Below are 7,169 nucleotides of genomic sequence, written 5' to 3'. Positions count from 1 at the left end.
TTATAGTTTTCAGAGCAAACTTTTATCCTACTTAATATTTTATACATAATAAAGTGATTTTGGTGCTATTCCTATTTTTTATCTGTTTTATACACACTTTCGAACATCAACATGTCTTGAAAGATTGCAGAAACATCAAGAGAAGCACTATTCTTGTGAAGAGAGATTCTATAATATTCCACCTCAAAGTCTAAAGAGCAAACAGCAGTTTCCATTCACTTCCTGGAGGAAAAAAACAAGTATTTTTCATATTTCTTATCAATATAATAAATACTGCCCTGAAAATTCAATTTCTATTAACAACTGATCCTGCAAGTTTTCCATAATCCGGTAGAGAAAATAATCTGTATGTATTGTATGCAACATAGGTTTGATCCCACATCAGTGTTAATATTATGGCACATGTAATCAAAAGGTTGAATTCAGCTTTGGAATTTTGTTTGAACACTTTACAGCAGCAGACCTTAGGAGTAGCTGTCGATTGCAGACCCAAAAAAAGAGAGTCTGAAGGCATGAATTGCGTCTTAGTTCTTGTGGGCTGCTACAGCAGAGTACTGCTGACTGGGGGCCTCGACATACCGACATTTATTTCTCACAGTTCTGGAGCCTGGAAGCCTGAGATCATGGTGCCAGCATGGTTGGCTTCAGATGAGACTGTCTTCCAGATCACATACTTCCCATTGTTTCCTCAATGGTGGAAAGGGCAAGGGAGCTCTGTGGCATCTCTTTTCTAAGGGCACTAATTCGAATTCATGAGGGTTCCATCCTTATGAAAAAATCACCTCCCAAAGGCCCCACCCCCTAATACCATCACATTGGGCATTAGGATTTCAATATGTGAATTTTGGGGATAGTGGATGAGGTGCAGCTAATTGCTTATAGAAGGACACCTGGAAACTGGTGGAATGGGGATGGGAAGGGGATGGGATAACAGTTGTAGAACTTAGGGAAATGGAATTTGTTTTCTCCCAGAAAGTGAGCAGTTTGGAAGCTACTCTCTGCGTATGGTCTTCCTGGCTGTCGAGTGTCTGTCTAATGTGTTGTGTTCTTCACGGCTTGGTCCTGAGCCAGCAGTGCCCCAATGGTGGATGCCTAACATCCGCTCTCTGTAGGGAGGAGAAGGCCTGGTTTATCATGTTTGCCAATGTCTGTGCTGTCAATGCTCCACCACGGCTGATTTCAAGCTACCATTAGGACGTCACAGAACAAGAAGTTAGGAAGAGATGTGCAGTCGCACACCTTGATTTCCACCGTACAAATTCAACACATGTGAGTAGCCTCAAAGGAAATCCATAATAAAAAAATTACAAAGTGATGTGTTTTGAGCTCCTCCCATCAACATCCAGCATAAGGCAGTTGTTTGTTTTCTATGTAATTTAACTGTAATTTTACATGATTTAACATTTAATAATGACCACATTGAACAACCAGGACACAAAGCTCTCAAGAGTTTAACAACTGGCTTAACAACTTCTCAGAGAATTTAACCACGTCCCAGTGAGAGGGGCCAGCTCCACACCCACCACTGTCCGCGGTCTCCACTCTTCTTGCCTTTCACTCTGTCCCGGCATTCTTGTCCACTTCCATGGATTATAAAAATTCATATACTGATAATTACCAAATTTAAACCTCCTGCCCAGCCCCTTTTCCTGCATTCCATGGTGGGTCCCTTTAGGACTTTTCAATGCTCTCAGACATAGCAAGTTACACGTCTACACTCAGCTCTCCGCCTGGCCCCTAACCAGCTCTCTTTTCAATGGTTCCTCTCAACAGGGGCACCTCAACGGCCCAACTGTGTTCATCCCCACACCTGGGAATCATCTCTGACATTCCTCTCTTCATCACCCTATGTTCAGTGCAACACAAAATCTTGCCAATTCTATCTCTAATTTATATATTTTTAAACACTCAGTCCTATCTGTCTATAACACTGCCACTGTCATCAGTTCTGCCGGGACTCTCTCCGTAGCCTCTGAATCAGACTCTGCTTCTTCCACTCCCTGAAGAGAAGCCAAATCCTCTTTTCGAGATGAAGATCTCATCACACCACACCCAGCTTCAAATCTTTCTTGTTTCCAACCCTCAGTACACCCTACTTGCTGCTGAGGGAGCTGCCCCAAGCCGCTGCTCCTGGCCCTCCCCAACCCCTACCCTCTTCATCTCTGCTCCCCACAACCCTCTCTTGCCCATCCCTCCTTGACCAGGTCCTCACCTGCCTCAGTTTCCTCACCTCTGGGCCTTTGCTTACGTGCTTCCCTGCCTGCAGTGTGTTCCCTCCCTGTGTTTCTTGCTTGAGTTTTGGTTTTTGCCAGCCTCGGCGATGTTTTTTGGACTTTAAGCATTGGAATCTCCATTTGTTCTAATATGGAATTTATAAGATTTTGGAAATGTCTCTTCCCTCCAGCTGTACCATGTGCAGCTGTGGGCTTAAAGCTTTTGTGTCACCTGCGCTGGCTGACAGCCCAAGCTGCTCCTCACATGGGCACCTCCTCCTTGTGCTATGTGGGTGAATACAGATAAGCTGTGAACTTCACAGTCTTCAGAAAAAGCCCCATGAAGGGTGCAATCACGGCCGTCATATGCCAAAGGTCTTAACTCTTAAATGAACACGGATGATTTCTAGGATTAATATACTTTAAAGCTAGATGAGGTTGCCTGATTTAAGCTGGTTTTCTTCTGAAGGGCTTCCCAGGCTCTTAAATATGCTAATAAGAGATTGGGCCTCTGCAAACTATTTGATCAGCCTTCTCTTATTTTCCACAGAATTTGTATCAATAGGCCTTGGACCATCAGGAAGCACAGTGTGGAAAACTGACTTAGAGCATTTGATAAGAATGTTTGGATCTTTACAAAAAGCACAGAAGCCGGTGGTGGGGTCGGACACACACGGGGATGCTATTGCTTAGGCTGCATTTCTGGAACTCTTAGTTTGCAAAGATACTTCCCCAAAAGGAATCACTGTGACTTTGGTCAAGACTAGCATTTAATGGTTCAGGTCACATGCTCTGTATTTATCCTACGGTTAGCTTGATGTTGACACTTTGTGAAAATATTGTCCAAATGAACTATTACAGAGATAAGCCAGCTGATTCTTAAAAGGAAAATATATTAAGATTACAGATGAGAATTGAGTGCATAAAATGGTTTCAGCATTAAAGGATATTTGCCTAAAAAGATACTTGGGACTATGGCTGAAGCTGTAACTTCAGATTTGAGTAAACCTGCACACTCACAACCTGTGTGCTTCCTGTGGCATCGGAGCCTTGACTCAAGAATCCAGAGCGGATGGCTTCACGTACATTGGCCCTCACAACTCAGGGCCATGTGACTGCATGTGAGAGGCTGTATGTGCACACATGATGTATTTTGGAAGAGAGATAGGATTTTTTTTTGTGAGTGATCACTGCATGCAGATTTCCATTTAAAAGAATCTGCCCCACAAAGGAAGGCTCCTTCTAAGCCTGACAGCCCGAGGCAACGGCTCAGCCAGAAGGAAGAAAGGTAAGAAGATGCCCAGTATGATGGGTCTTTCCGCAGGAACCCTCTCTCACCTTGGCAACCGTGTCTACAGGCCACAGGGCCTCCATGCGTGCCTTTTGGTATATCCATATATCCTGGAGTGATTCACACAGTAAATTAAATAAGTAAGCAAAAATAGATTTAAAAAAATCTTATATTTAAGGAGAAAAATAGGAAACCAGGCTGCAACTCATTTTCTTCCTTGTCGTCATTGTTTTGAACACTCACAAACAAAAATGAGCCGAAATCTGAATGAAAGACAATTTGGAAAGCATTCAAATGTTACAATAAATAGGAAACATGCTAAAAAAATCAAAACTGTTTCAGCAAACTCATAGCAGTTGGAATTTACACATTTTTTGAATGTTTTAATACACTGATTTGTATATCTGATTTCACATAGCTGTCCCATTCTTTGCAAATGATTAATATGGAACAATTTTTTGGTAAATAAAGCAAAGTTTTCATAAACATTTTCTTATTTCTCTTGCTATATTTTCCCCTTTAGTTGCATATTACATCTGGTTCTCTTCTCCTTCTACCATCAAGTTATTCACAACATAACATGGAAAACGTGTAACGAGCTCTGTGTCCTTCCGCAGGGCAGGGCAGAGGCGAGCAGAGCGCGCGCATCCACAGCGCAGCCTTTGGGAAGCGCCGCAGAGCAGGTTTGTTTATCGGCGTGTGTTTCCTGCATGGCGTTTCCTATTAGGTGTATCCGCTTGACCTTCCCGAAGTCCACCTGGAATCGTGGGAAGATCATAAAACACAACACGTACTGGGGATTGTTTTCCCTGTAGCAAAGAAAGATGTATATATTTCCTAATCTATTCGAATATACATAGGATTCCTAGTTAAATTTCCAGCCCCTACTTCTTCCTAGAGCACAGAGATAAAGATTAGAAACACACTAAGGTAGGAACTGTTACAGGGAACCCAAATTTGGTCATAGATCTGCATTCACCGAGAGGCCCTGCATGCTGTCGCATCCAGGACACGTGGAGAGTCACCCAGGAGCAGATTCCAGTGGGAGGGGAGTCATGGGTCCTCCTGTGCAGGCTTCCCACTGAAACCGCCGCCATAGCTCTGCTCACAAGAGGGTTATTTTAATCCAGAGCACACAAGATTCTAACGCATATATATTTATTTTACCTTTTTTCCTGTGTGTAAACCTGATATGTGAACCTCTGCGGCCTCCACCATGAGATCTGTGCATGGCCTTGCCCTAGGCTGTCTTCCGGGAAGCAGCTGCCCCTTGCCACCTCTACCACATGTCCCCATCCAGAGCTCCGTGGAAATTCCCCACTGGCCCGAGGTCCCATGTGTCACGGGATGTTGCAGGACACTGAGCCGCCAGCCTCCCTCCACTGGATGTGCAACATGGCGGTTCATTGTGGCATGGCTACTCCCCACTGACCTAAGACGACATTGCCTTTTTTTTTTTTGAGGAACGTTAGCCCTGAACTAACTACTGCCAATCCTCCTCTTTTTGCTGAGGAAGACTGGCCCTGTGCTAACATCCATGCCCATCTTCCTCTACTTTATATGTGGGACGCCTACCACAACATGGCTTTTTGCCAAGCAGTGCCATGTCCACACCCAGGATTCCAACCCGTGAACCCTGGGCCACCTGGAAGCAGAACGTGAGAACTAAACCGCTGCGCCACTGGGCCAGCCCGACATTTCTTTGGAAGTCATCTTCTGTCTTTCCTGGGCAAAGCCCAAATAGGGCTAAGCCAGTCTCATCTTGAACCTCTCTCCTCACTCCATCTATCCCCACCAGCCTCAAGGTGTCCTCCACAATGAGGAAACCCTCCTACCTCTGCCCACGTGGCTGACACGTGGAGGAAAGGCTGGTGGGAGAATGAAGAGATTCAGAATCTCCCTTCTCAGTTGACAACTTGAATCCAAGTCTTGTTTCCTTCTGCTTAGCTCCATTGCCTATGTCAGAAGTCAAATATTACTTCAGGCCGTCTTTTACCATTCTTCTACCGTATTTCTAATCCAGTCTTCCAGTTCACCTCCATCCATTCTTGAACCATTCAGGCAAACAGATGTCTAGACCAATGCAGAGAGATAAAAGAAAGAAGTACATTCATGATCTTTATAAACTACCCATCCTTTATTTAGCCTCAGAAAGGAAGGACATTCTGACACATGTTACACATGGATGACCCTCGAGGACACTATGCTCAGTGAGATAAGTCAGTCACAAAGAGACCAGGACTGCACGATTCCACTTATAGGAAGTACCCAGAGTAGTCAGATCATAGAGATGGAAAGTGGAATGTGGCTGCCAAGGACTTGGGGAGATGCAAGTGAGGAGTCATTGTTAATGAGCTGAGAGTTTCAGTTTTGCGAGATGAAGAAGTTCTGGAGATAGACAGTAGTGATGGTTGCACAACAATGTGAATGTGTTTAACACGAGCTGTACGTGGAAAAATGGTCAAGATGGTAAATTTTATGATATATGTAATTTACCACAATTAAAAATAAAAAATTTCTTCATAAAGCACATATTGAACAATTTAAAAAACCCTATTGATTCCAGTTACCCACACACATATACACACATGCTCTCTCATAGTAGATTTTAGCCTCAAATATGCTTAAATCTCAGACAGATAGGAAGTTTGCCATTACATGGCTTATGACTCTTGGCATTATGTGAGGGTTGCCTCTGACTGATTAAGATTGTTACAGCCAAGGAGTCATAACTTATGAAAATCAAGAATCAATTCTCAGTCCCAAACCCAACCAATGAGGACATAGCTGCCAGAGGGGTTTTAAGAAACCTGAATCACAGTGTTAGAAGACCCACACTCTGAGACGCCCCATCTTTCTGACAGAGCACAGCTGTAAAGTGTGAGGGAGCTGGCTGGGACACGAGACCGAACTAATGCTGGACTTGCGCCAGCTCTTCACGGCTCAAAATGAGGGCTTCGCTCTCCGAGGAGACAGCTACAGCACCATGCATACATTCACAGTTAGTAAGTCAAGGTCAACAGCTCCTAAATCCTATCATGACAGATGAGTGGGTCCAAAACATTCAGTCATGTCCTATTAGGGGCACCGTACCCACAGGTGTTTGAAATCCCTGTGCAGGTAACTGGTATGGTGCACATGTCCCCTGGCCCCTATTGTCACTCTCAGGCAAACATTGCTGTAGGTAATTCTAGAGCGTAGAGCTGGCTGGGACCGCCAAGCCAGGAGCAGCAATTTGGGATCTCCCAGTGGTAGAATGCCTGTTTTCCCAAGTAATGCAGGGAAATTGTGGTTGGGTGGGGGGGGGGCACATTCTGGGTATTGGGCGTCCATTCTCTGCCTCTCTACACATCAACACAGGGTTGCTTACCTTTCCCTCACCAAGCCTCAGCCTCCCCTTTGTGTTTCCCGTACCCAGAACCCCACCTCAGAATGCGTACTCCTGCCCGCCTCTTTGCACAATGGCGGCTGAGGCAAGCACAGGGGCCATTTGCTGTTTGCATCATGTGAAACTTTGCATTCTTGTAGGGATTGAAATATCTCTGATCAGAAGGATGTGAGCTAAAGGAAGAGGTGGAAAGCACAACCCAGACCAGATTTTGTTTAAAAAAAATAGCACCGTAGGACATAAAAGAGAACCCAGGCATGACAAATTTACTTCTTAT

The sequence above is a fragment of the Equus asinus genome, chromosome 7 (genome assembly GCF_041296235.1).
Source record: "Equus asinus isolate D_3611 breed Donkey chromosome 7, EquAss-T2T_v2, whole genome shotgun sequence".
Lineage (NCBI taxonomy): Eukaryota > Metazoa > Chordata > Mammalia > Perissodactyla > Equidae > Equus > Equus asinus.
The sequence above is the reverse complement of the archived record's forward strand: the minus strand, read 5'-3'. Positions refer to the sequence as shown.